Genomic DNA, 13,323 nt, shown 5'->3' on the forward strand with positions numbered 1-13,323 from the left:
ATATAGACACTAAAGACTATATTCTATCCTTTTTAAGCATTACTTAATTTTAGTTATATTAGTAAACCGTATTTTAAATGCTCACAACCAATCTTTATATATATCTCTAATTATATGGCTATCTGAGGCATATTCTATAGAAGATTCTCAAAGAACTCAAGGAAATGATGGAGTTCTTAAATGGTAAGATTTTATGTCCTTTATAATTCAGAGTTAGTTTTTTAGAATATAACATTTTTGACTCATTTGGCTGTCTTCTTTCTTATGTATCATATGTTACCAAATCTTCTTCTAGAATTAGGTTTCTGTTGTCTGATGTTAACTTTTTTCCCCCTCTTTTTAGTCCTTTTTTTTTTTTTTTTTGATAGATATTCAAATGCCATGTCTATGCTTTTTTCTTTAGAATCCAGCATTTTACGAGAATACTTCTTGTTTTTGGTATTCCAGGTTGATATCCTTAGGCTCATGAGATTATCTTTCAATATGTAGCTTCAAATATCAGCAGGAAAGTTTTTTTGATTATAATTATAAATATTTGTTCTTTTTCTTCGGTTTTCTTCAGGGACTCCTATTATTTGTATGTAGGATCTTCTTTGCTTATCTTCCCTATTTATTAATGTTTTAAATCTTTTTTTATATTTTTATTTTCTCTATATTCTAAAATGTCTCCCTTTAACTTTTTTTTCTTAATGCTTTAGTTGTCAAGTATATTTACTCTAGTTTTTTTAGTTTAGTCTTTTGTGAAATTACTGTTTATGTTATTTCTAATACTCTCCTGTGCTCTATTATTTCATTTCTGAGATTTTCCAATTCTGATCAATGTTATTCTTTACTGTTTTTTTTATGTTTCTAATTTATTTTAGATTATTTTGAAATAGTATGTTATAGTTTTGAATCATTCTGTGAGTATGTTTTCCTGGCATGAATTTATTTTCTGTTATAGATTCTTTTGTTTGTTCATTTTGCTTTTTTAGGATTCAATTAGCTAATCTAGTGACAGTGCCAGTCACAAAATAATTTCTCAGAATTAACTGATAGAGATTTTTAGTTTCCCCAATAGACAATTATTGATTATAAAATAATGCACAAGTATATATACAAGTATTATACTACTTAGTACTTCCAGCATGCTTAGTCCCGAAGTGATAGTCTATTATAAAATTTCAGACAACATGTAATTTGCAAATACTTTTGAAAAGATATTTGCTCATTGACCTACTAATAAAAATCTTAAGGTAATAAATTAGTCAATGATTTTTTTTTAATAAAAAACCTTTCCTGTAGTTACCCTACCTCCAAATAATCAGTAAACTACTCAAAACGGTGCTCATACCATAATCTAATTATTGATGACTAACATGTTTAGCTCTTCAAAAGGAAATAACCTCAAAATGTATTTGATAATGCTCACTTTCATATATTTAAATGTTTTCAGATATAAAAGAATGTTATAATTGATAGTTTTTTCTATAATATATAATGTTTAAACATAAAGTTATAAGAAAATATAATTTGTATATTTATTAGGTCTACTATTTTTAATATATCTAAGACAAGTCAATAAAATTTATTGGAGTATTTTACTATCAATGCATTGTCATAAGGAATGAGGTATAGTGGGAAAATTAAAAAAAAAATTTACCTTCATCTATGGTATTGTTCTTTATGTTTATAGACACACAAAAGAATATTTCATAGAAGACTACATTTTAAAAATTAGGGAAGATCGATTTAAATTCGAGTTGACATTTTTGATACATGTGTCTATAAACTAATAGCATTTATTTATATATGAATATAATGCTATTTGTTTTCGGAATATTTACAGCAAATCTAAAAAATATCATATTCCTTTGATTTCTACTAATATATTAATAACTGATCTATATTAAATATAAGAAATAAAACAAGCTCATATTTATCCAGTGGATATTATTTATAATAACATCTGTAATAAATGTGCAAGTGTTGTGGAATTCGTCTTGTTCTGCTTTTAAAATCATATTTCCTCTGGTTTAATGTGACCAAGTGATGTACTTAGAGAAAACTCTAAAGTAGGATTTTTAAACAATGTGTCAAAAATGTATAATATTTACTATATAGAGAACTGTGTTGTGACATGGCAGCTATTTTTGACAATAAATTAGTCATATTTATGTGACCTGTTTTTAATACATACAATAACATTAAACAAAACCCATTGCATTAAATGAGGCACTAAGAGTTAGCAACTAGTTATTTAAATTTCATGTTACAATTACAAATGTTTTCAATATTTTTTTTTTCTTTTTTTTTTTTTTTATCTTCATGCTCATAAAGTAAGCCTGGCACACTACAGACATAAAAATTGATTTAAGCTATAGAAGCTTAGATTGTCATTATTATCATTTTTAGTATTGTTATCATTTTGAAGTTATCCATTGTTTTGAGAGCTGTTCTATTATCAGATACTAGTTACTATTCCCATTACATTTATAAAAATTATGAGTGTCTAAAAGGAAAGTAATAATGAGTAGAACTCATATTTATTTAATAAATATTTATTGAGTACCTACAATAAACTATTTATTTTACATAGTTACCTATTAAACTATGGCATTTGGTTATTAGTTCCCTATGGCATGAGCTAGGAACCTCCAAGATGTCTTAAACTGTAATCTACAACTCTTGTCATTGTATTACAAAAATAAAATTCAGTTTTACATTTCGAGTTTATTTCTTAAAAGCTTTGGAAATATTTCTTTGGCTTTTGTAAATTCACAGTAAAAATAAACATAAAGTTTAAAAAGTAAATTTTATTATAGGGACATATAGGGATATATTTTTTACATCATTTTGACATATATTGTTTTTCTAAATTTCTTGTTCATGACCTCATGCTATGTTGTTTTAATCTGACTTTTTACTTATTATATATATATATCCTATTTTAAAAATGATGACACAGGTCACTATGTGTCGATATTTATTAAATGGGCAGAGGAAGGACCCTGTTTTTAATAGATAAACATGTATATTTTTCTTATTTTTATGGCTGCTAGCATTCTAACATCTTTTATGTGGTATCAATTTCTTAATTTTATTAATCTATTGAGAAACAGAGTCCACTTCCATCTATGGTCACCAAAAGGGTCAGTGTTTCTGTGTACTGACAGCTAGAACATGAGCATAGTCAGGTTATTCTTCATAATCTTTGAATGATGAAGGACTGACTGAATAAATCAGTAGAGTATACTGAAAGTTCAATTTGGAAAGTTTCTTAGTGAAAATAGTGTAAAGTCAAGTAGTATGGTATCAGCAGTACATTTTTGTTTTAATTTTTTTTTTTTTTACAGTGATGAGCCTTCTATTAGAGACTCTGCCTCCCTGGGGTAGGTTCCACCCTATATAAATCTTCTGGAGCAACTCTTGGTGGGATGAGTGGTATTCTAGGAGCAAGGTAGAGGGGAAAAGTCTAGCATCCTATCCTCTGAGAAGGGACTGTGGTAAGGATTGTGTGTTTATGACACTGGCTGGGAAAGGGCTTTCATGCCCTGCATGGGGTGCACATGATGTGGTAGCCCAGAGCAGGACACAGGGCCCTTCCTGTAGGGACAACCCCAGAATGAGTAGGCAAAAACTGATGCCTGCAGTCTCTTGAGGGGCCTTCCCTTGGTGCCTCTCGACCCAGGTCTCTGGGCCAGCTCCCTAGATGATCCTTTCTTGGAGGTTCACAGTGGGCTGTGTGACCTTCGCCGGGCAGTACACACTCTTGGCTTATTTCCTTCCCTGGGAGCTGAGTCTCTAATCCCTCAGAGGGACAATCCCTAAGAGGGTCCTGTGGGCACAGAACTGGTGCAGACAGTGTGTCTGGGGAGAAGGTGACTAGGGCAGGGGCCTGGGCATTGGGGCATCAAAAGGAGAGGACCTAGTCATCTTCGTCCTTGGCACCATGCTGGAGGATGCAGGCAAACCCTTTGTTGTTGAAGTTGCCTTTCTTATCAATGGGTGCCTCACAGTACATCTTGTTTACTTCCTCATCTGTGAAGCTGTCACCCGTGATTGTGAGTAGCTCCAGAAGGTGGTCTTCCTGGATGGAACCTGAGGCCACCTCGTCAAAGCTGGTGAAGGTGTTGAGGATCACGTCCTCAGGGTCTGTGCCATTCAGCTTCTCCCCAAATATATCAGGAACATGGTGAGGCCAGCATGTCACACAAGTCCTCCTTGTCAATGAAGCCATTGTACTTTGGACTAATCACACTGAAGGCCTCCTTAAACTCCTAGTTCTGGGACTTGTCAAACATCACAAAAACATTGGATATGGCTCACCGTGGCTATTTGTCGGTCGTCTTGGCCTTTGCTCAATTACTAGACATCTTGGCTTCAGCAAGGTGGGGCTTCCCTGGTACAGAAAAGGCGCCAGCTAGTGTGTGCAGCTGGGTATAGAGTGGGCCATTGGCAGGGGCTGGGCTGGGCCAGCAGTAAAGTCTTAAGCAGACTCTGAGGCATGCCTTTAGCTATGTCCCCATTACCAACTCTTTCAGTTCCAGCCTTGCTATCAAAAGCTGTCCAATATATTCCTTTACTTTTACACTTTTAAATGTTTTGTTCTATACTGTTGCTTACAAATAAACTATGGAATAGAATATGGATTATAGATATTCATTCATCAAGACAATGTAAGAACTCTGGGACTGGTTTGCTGACTGTATTAGGGTTAAAGACAGGAAAATTTTATTAGTGTTTTAAAAAGGAATCTTAAACTGCATTCATTCTAGTTCCAGAGGTGCAAGTCTTATTCATTATAGTTTTTGGTCACCCACTGAAGGCAAAGCTTCCGGGTATAACAATGATGTAGTCATTAAGCATTTCTAAGATTAAGAAGAATTCAATGACTGCACAATTGGACGGCAATTTTAAAATACATAGGATAGCATGAAGAGAGTGAATGATACATCCGCATTTCTAAATTCTTGGCTAAAGGAACAGACTGAAACTCTGTCACCTACCTATCTCTTATAGCCTTAGGCTGAGGTGGGCAAATGTAAAAGGAAAGTTCAGTTCTATTATTTATGATTTCCAATGTTGTCTGAAGTCACAGGATTACAACATCTTTGAGATAAAAGGGTATGATCTGAAAAGAATTATTCTCCAGAAATTGGAATGAGATACCCCAATCATCTAATGCCACTTATCTTCCTTATATAGAAGTAATTTTCTACAACATGTCTACTAGGGGTGTTCTTCCCCAGATTAAAGATAATATTATACTTTTTCCTAAAGGGCTTGGCTTTTAATAACGGCCAATGATTCTCATGCTTCTCACACAACCAACCCTCATTGTTCTCTCTATATACTGCCAGATTCCAGTACGACCTAAAGAGCTGATTACAGGGGCGGCTGGGGGTGGGGGGGAGGGGGGAGTATGTTTTATCAATGGACAAATCACAGAATTTTTCTAATTTATAATAAGGGAATTAGTAAATCATTAACTTTTGATGTTGTTCCACCAAGGTGGGAAGGGCCTACTTTTTTTTTTTTGGAACAAGCTAAATTTACAAATAAAGAAAACATGCCAGAGTTTCTATATCCATTATATTAACCTGGACCTGTAAATGATTGCAATAGTTCTTTTGGCTAGTTTAGAAAAATGTGAACCCGACTATTACCTTCATCAAATGCCATTATAAGGCCAGAAATTACTTGGTATGTTATAGAGGAAGGAATTCAAAACATTGAATAAATGAGAAAGTTAGAGGTTTGTGTTTTTTTTTAATATTACCACACCTAATCACTCTTAAAAACACCCTTCAGTATGTGAAGGCAATGAGTGAACCAAAGTCTTGAGAAATAAACTGACAAGCAGTGCCAGCTTCATGTTATGTGCTATTTTGTAGACTAGCATGACAGTGAAAGATACTCTGGTTGAATTGAGATCCTTGATTTCAATGTGAATGGGCAGATCTTGGAGTAGTAGAGAAAAGAACAATTAACTACCAGAAGCAAAACAGACATGCTAACATAGTAGGGAAGAGTCTAGTAAGATACAAGTAATGCTAACTGAAGGGATATTTGAAGGTTAAAACTAATTGTGTGTTCTCTGGAGTCAAAATAAATATACAATCAAATCCCAAACAGCAGGTACTTTCTGTAGCCTATGTAACAGTTATTTATTGTATGTGCTATGTCAGAAGAGTCCTAATTTTGTTCAGGTACACAATATTCATGAAAATAATTCCTTTGTCCTACTCAGGCATGCATTCTCACATCTAAGAAACTTATGGTAATCTCATTCATATTGCCGACTTATTTAAAACTGAAGGACTGAGATAAAATTATAAAAGATAAAAAGAAGACTTCTACAGGCTGTCTGGAAAGGATTCTGCTTTTTAAAAGTAAACACAAGATGAGATTGCCACTCTTTTATAACTGGACTGTAACCTCTCTGGATAATGTCTGGCACTATAACAGCCATCCTGTGATGATATGACAACTAGCCTGTGGACCACACTGACATGCTGAAGATATCGGAGCAAAAAAATATATAAAGAATCCTGAATAAATTTTTGAAAGAATTAAAATAACTTATTGTAAAGACTTTTATATCTCTGCATTTCTTCTTAGAGGAGAGAAATGAAAAAAAGTCATCATTTAGGACAGTTTAACTGATACTGTTTCGTACTTTTGAAAAAATAATCTCAGGTCTTGCATACAGATGATAGAGATTCATGGTTCTTTACACAATCTCTTGATAAGCTCAGAGCCTATCCAATAAAGAGAAGACAAGGCCATGCAAGAAACATAGATATACAATGCAAATCATTCTTTTAGGCTTCCTCAAAGAACTTACAGGGATTTGTCATAATCTTTGTGCTGTAAGAAAAGGAGAAAGACTAGATGTGCCATGAATTAAGACAGTGACTCTGATTGAAGACCCAGAACATCACAAGTTCACCAATCAGTGTGAAGGTTTGTAGGATTTAGGTAATAAAATGAAATTTTTCTCCTACTTGACCTCATAATCCACCCAGTGAAACATCCAAAGTATGTTTTTTTTTCTATCTTGTGGTTCCTCTGTCACTTCTCAGTATGCATTTGGAAAAAGATAACTAAGAAACCAGAAGAATTATTTCATCAGCCCTTTGGTTTTAGAAATAAGTGCTATTTTGGCAGGAAAAACCAATTAAAACCTACTGAGGTCATTCCACCCTATCCAAACAATTAGTAAAAATCAGTATCATCTCTCTGGGGAAAGTCCATGATTAGTGCAGCCAACCAAGACTTTAAAAACATAGAATGGAGTTTTCTATTGTATCCTTATTTAAATTTCTAGTTTAGTCAGTAAAGAAATAGATGTCTTGAAGAATACTGGATTAGCAAATGATTGATTGATTAGTAATTCCAATTACAGTTAGAATCTTCTATGTGGTTGCCTTTCTTGAGCCAAAACTATAGCCTCTGATCAAAGTATATAGATATTATTCTAATAAATACTTTAGCCCAGAAAAGAACAGAATATGTTTTTATCTTGGAATAAGAGAGTGTAATTTTCCACCTTCTTTTATTGTTGTACTAACCTCTCGATGCTTATTCATGTAATCATTCCATATGACATAAGCTGTTCTATTACTTGATGGCACCAGATTGTTTGGACCAAGGTAGCAAGGAGAAGGTATTGTGGATATCTCAGTATAACATACATATGTTAGTACTAAATACTAGTACTTGCAATTTTAGTGAAATGTCTGGGGATCCAATGATCTTGGCCCTAGTAGGGTAATAGATTTCAAAGTGAAGGACATTTGTACCCCTTCCATCAGCTAAGAGGCACAACATGTGAGTGATTTATATATCTGGATGCAAAAAAACAGCATATTTAGTTAGACTGCTCTGATCCATTAACTAGTTACCTGAAAGGGTGATGTTTTCATAAGACTCAGGACAAAAGAAGGTAGTAGCAAATGAGTCTCTGCTACTGAGCAGATACAATGATGTGGACAGTGTCTTGGGTACTTTGGGATATGCAGTAATCAGAAAAGAACAAGTCCCTAAATGAGAATTGCACTGGAGGCCACTGGAGTTTTGGAACAAATCCATGCTTTCTTCAGCAAGTAACTAGTTTCCTTTTGACAAACAGCCCTTTACCACCACTAGAATTTGATAGTCTGACTACTTAACCATAGGACAAGTAACTACAACCTTATTGAACTAGGTATTGTATACTTTTCCCACAGTGACCTGCCCAGAAATCTATTATGATGCAGAAGTAGAATCTGCTGAAGCAACTCTGTAAACAAGCTGCATACTTCCAGTGCTACCCTCCCATCACATTGTAATCTCTTCTTTAATAAACAATTGTGATCTCAGAGTCGATGACCAGTTACTGTGGAGGAAAATGATGGAGCCATTTTTGCAATAAGTACTGAATGATATTCTAGGACTAACTAGAAATCAGCTACAGAACTGAATTCCCTTTTCAACTATACTTGACAGATTATGCAGGAGGCTAACGCTTCTGGTAGGAGGAACTTTCAGCAGCGTATCTTTTTCTCCCCATCTTTCTAGAAAGGGTGATGGCCTGAAGTAAAAATTTACACTAATCATAGACAAATGGTTAGGACAGATGTTTGGGGAAATGGAAAAAATAAGAGTCAAGGGTTAATGACAAGGTAGTTTTGGTAAGAAAGACACGAAAGGACTTCCTGGAGTAGTCCCAGAACATGAGGATGTACGTGTTCCATCTGAATGCTAATTTTAAGGAAAATCTGAATGCTTACAGAATGGAGAAAATGCTTAATAATCAGGTAGACAAGATGACATTCTTAGTGTACATTGGTCACCTTCATTATTTAATATGTGTTGGGCCTTTTGAGTTTGTGGGGATGATTTAACTTATCAAAGGGAAGTAACAATGGTACCCTTTAAGTGCAGAGAGTATAATATAGATAAAACCCAGGTTATTCTATGGAATGTTCTTACGCTCAGTATAGACTGGTGGTTCTAATAACATACTGGTTCCAGTAATTTAATGCCCATGTAAATTTGGGAAAGTCATGTAAACTTTGTGTAAGCTTAATTTCTTCAACTGTAAAATAAAAGGGAAAATTTTATCTATGCCTCACTCATGGTTTTTATGAGTAAATGACTTAATATATGTAAGGCATTTGGAGCAGTAACTGATACATGGTATAAGTAATGGTTAAATAAAATATGAAGCAATCATATCTAGAGGTAAAATAATAATAATAATAATAATAATAATAATAATAGTAATATGAAAAACTATGATGATTGTGAACCCTTTTTCAGGATTAAATGTTTGGGCCATACCAGTTCCTAAAAAGCATTAACCATATGTAATATTAGCTGAAGACAAAGAAATCATAAATGGCTAGTAGGAATAAACAATAAGCACCAACCATATCCTCATAACTGATTGAATGAATGAGGTCTATAGTAGCTCTACCATTCTTTTCCCTAAATATATTATGCATATAAAACTAAATACTAACTTGTTTTCTTTTACTTTCCTTCCTGTTTCTTTCTCTCTCTTTCTCTCTCTCTCTCTCTCTCTCTCTCTCTCTCTTTTTTTCTTTTTTGTATATTAAGTGTGTGGGTGGGGGTTAGCTTTTCAATGTATCCCACAACTTGCAAGATAATGAAATGGATCACAACAGATGACAATAGATAAATAGATAGATAGATAGATAGATAGATAGATAGATAGATAGATAAAACTAGACACCATTCTGAGATACTCTATTAATACTGGGTAAATGTTTGAAAATTTGGGCATTTGTTTTTTGGGAGAATGCCTTAATGAGAGATATTTACACTATCTAACTAAGAAGTGTTAAGAACAGTAGATGTAGCTGTTGTATGGCCAGAACGCTAGAATACAGACAATATTAGTCAATATCCAACTTTTGAGGTTCTGTTTTCCTCTTGGAAGAATCGCCTATTGTATAACTCTTAATGGGAAGTAGGCTGAAGTTCCCATATAAAAGGCAAAGGGGCTATATAGTTGAAGATACAAGCGTATGTCTTAGGTTTAGGTGATAATGTTAATCAAAGAACCAGTTTCATAGGAAAATAGTCAAGGCAGATGTAAAAATGTGAAGAATCCTGCAGTGTCATTAACATGGGGCATCCTGTTGCGGCTTTGGATGTATTCTCTGTTCCCTATCAATACTATCTTTTTTAGAAGACTGGATACCCAACTTTTTATGTATCCTTTCTTCTGTTGCTGACAATCAATAAATCTAATTTGTATTCATCTATCTACATAGATAGATATGATAGATATAAACAGATATAGATATAGATAAGCAACTTTAAACACACAGAAATATAGTAACACAAGGAGAATGTTTTATATATTCTAGAAAATTGTGAGAAGCTATACATCCAAATACTAATAGTGATTTATTTAAGGTTATAGAATTTTGTTGTTGAGCTTCATTAATTTTTGTTTTAATTTTATGTATTTTTATACTTTTCCAGTGTGTTACTTTTATATTCAGAAAAAAAAACACAAAATACGTCAAACTTAAAAAATAGTTTTTGTTTTTTTTCTAGTTGTCAGAACTTTATTCTTCAATGCACACATTTAACTTTCTAAAAGAACATAAAATAACAAAGAAATATATATGTAAATATGACGTCTAATAATTGTATGCCTATATTTATTTCTGCATTATAAATTAGTTCATTTCATTGGAGTGGGGAGCCAAAAAAATAAAATTATGAGACTACGAGTATTAGCAAAAAAATAACATGAATTGAAAAGAGAGATGAGGGAAAATATAGTGGAAGATAATATATTTCTAACTTATATTCCTTCTAATTTGGTTTTATGAGAAATAAAAAGAGATACATTTAAATTTAGCAGGGCCTTGGAACTATACTGTTCTCTGGTAGGGAAGGACAATAAGTTAAAAGACATGGTGAATGAAGGACCATCAGAGCTAGATCCAGATGCCACCCTTGGGCAGGAAGTTTTAGTGAGGGAAGTTCAAGGTGCAAATTTAGAGACGGTATCTCAGTACACTGTAAATTATTTTGTCTATTTGGATTTTTGTTTGTTTGTTTTCTTGTTATGTTTGAGCTAAATATATTTTAAAGGATTGCCTAATATTTACTAGTGAAGACGTCTAAATGATTTTGCATTTCAGTCGTAATGGGAGGCAGGCAGGAATGGCAGTGGAACTAAAAGAAATGATTACACAGCATAAGGTGTATGCACATGCTTTGAATGTTCTGAGAAGTGTTGAAGCACAATAGATTTATGAATCGCTGAATCCTGGAGTTTATTACTAGTTTCTTTCTCTTACTAGTTGTGTAACTTTACTATGTAATTAGCTAATGGGTTTTTAAAAAATATCTGTACCTTCAGTTCCTGATGTTAAAATGAGCAAAATAATTATATAACTCTATGACTTGAGATATGTAGTGAATAAGTTAATCTACGAAGAGTATGTATCCCTGGTTCTGGCACAAAATAGATGCTCAATAAATTTTAGCTTATATTATTTTTATATAATACTATTATTAGAATATGTTAGATCATGGACACAATGATGGAATGGACCCTAGGAAGCATTTGTTTCATGCCCCCTACGCTAGGCATAAATGAAGAAGCTGGGGCTGGAAGACAGTAAATATTTATCTGAGGTCACATAGAATTTTAGTGGAAGAAAGCAAGAATGGAATCTAATTTCATGAGGCTTAACTGAGTCTTTTCTCTATCTAATATATTCCACAGTTTCTCAGATCTACACATAAATACTCAATACACATTTGCAAAAGGACATGCATGTACCTGAGGTTAACTGCTAACATAAATATTTAGAAACTGTGATTGTAAAATTCAAAGGCAGATATTACACTTTTCTTTTAACATTTGTTAGTTCATTAAATGTGTTGGGAAATACATGTAAGTATTCATGTTAAAAACATTTCATTTTTATATTTGCTTGGATAAAGAATTGAATATTTAATATGCTTATGAAAGACTATCAATTTTTAATATTAGAAAATATTTTGCTAATTTTTCCTTTAAAATACCTAAGGTAAGATATTTTTAGACACATCCATACATATTTATATACTTATGTATATTTTAAATTATAAACTAGAATAAAGTAGAATATTGAGAGAATTTATGCTTAAAATTTTTTTGTTAGAAGGCTTTTATATAATTTGTATTTCTTTTGAACCAATACACCTATGATTGTTTTCTTGGAGTAATTTTAAATGGCAATAACTCAAAACAAAAACTTAAAGTCTAAAATCTGGCGAAGTGAAACACTTTTTACGGAAACAAAAAAGCAACAATCAAGTAGGGTGCTCTGTAGAAATACTGAAAGATTATCTATTTCATTTCATTTTATCCTAAGTGAAAAGAGAAATTAAATCCATGTTAAGATTAAAGGCTATTAACCAAGGCTGATAACTCAAGTGGGTTTAAACAAAGAAAGAGAAGGGGGGGCAGAAGGAGCGAGGAAGGGAGAAAGAAAGATTTAGGAACAACAAAAAAAAAGACTACGCATTAGTATTAATTCTAAAAGCAGTATGATTGTTGTAATCTGTCTGCCTATTGTGAAGGAAACTCTCTTTTTATGTAGCATACCAACTAAAAGCTGACCAACTATTAAAAAATGTATATACACACAAATAAAATACACTGGAACAATATATATTAGAATAATAGTATTTGTGAAATCCTATAAATAAAAAAATATATATATACACACATACACACACACACACACACACACACACATACATAAGGGTAATGCACATACATCTGTTTAAATCATAGTGTATGTGATCAAAGTTATTAAAAGATCACTCGTCTACACTGTCAAGTAGAGGTTAGCGAACTTCAGCTAGTGGGCCAAATGTTGTCTAACACCCATTTTTTAAAATAAAAGTTTATTGAAACAGTCATTCTTGCATATTGTCTGTAAATGGTTTTGCACTATAATGGAACAGTCAAATTTGTTGCAATGAAAACCTGATGGACTGCAAAGCCTATTTTTCCTCCCTCTAGTAATTTACAGAAAATCTTTACCATTGTCTTAGGAAAAAAAAAAAAGATAAGAATTCAGGTCAAAGTTGTTGGTGGGCAAGAAGAGAACCTTAATATCATTTAGGGACATGGTTTCAGAGTTTAAGAGTTGTTACACCTTGAAATTTTCTCAGCTAACACAGAAAGGTGCCAGTGTATCACTTTTTTTAATCATAAATGTTAAGTACACTTTATATCTGTTTCCTTAAATTAGGCCTTTTCTCTATTGCTAAAGAAAGTGAATGACCTTGACAAAGGTATTTACCCTATGT

At 33.0% G+C, this 13,323-nt stretch overlaps 1 protein-coding gene and 1 pseudogene across 39 annotated transcripts in view; both read right to left on the minus strand.

The window, feature by feature from the left end:
* Positions 1–13,323, minus strand: part of PTPRD (protein tyrosine phosphatase receptor type D) — a 1,934,582-nt gene that overhangs the window by 1,277,068 nt on the left and 644,191 nt on the right. The window lies entirely within an intron of this gene.
* On the minus strand, positions 2,827–4,355 carry LOC118614994 (annotated as a pseudogene).

The sequence above is a fragment of the Rousettus aegyptiacus genome, unplaced genomic scaffold (genome assembly GCF_014176215.1).
Source record: "Rousettus aegyptiacus isolate mRouAeg1 unplaced genomic scaffold, mRouAeg1.p scaffold_m13_p_3, whole genome shotgun sequence".
NCBI classification, from domain to species: Eukaryota; Metazoa; Chordata; class Mammalia; order Chiroptera; family Pteropodidae; genus Rousettus; species Rousettus aegyptiacus.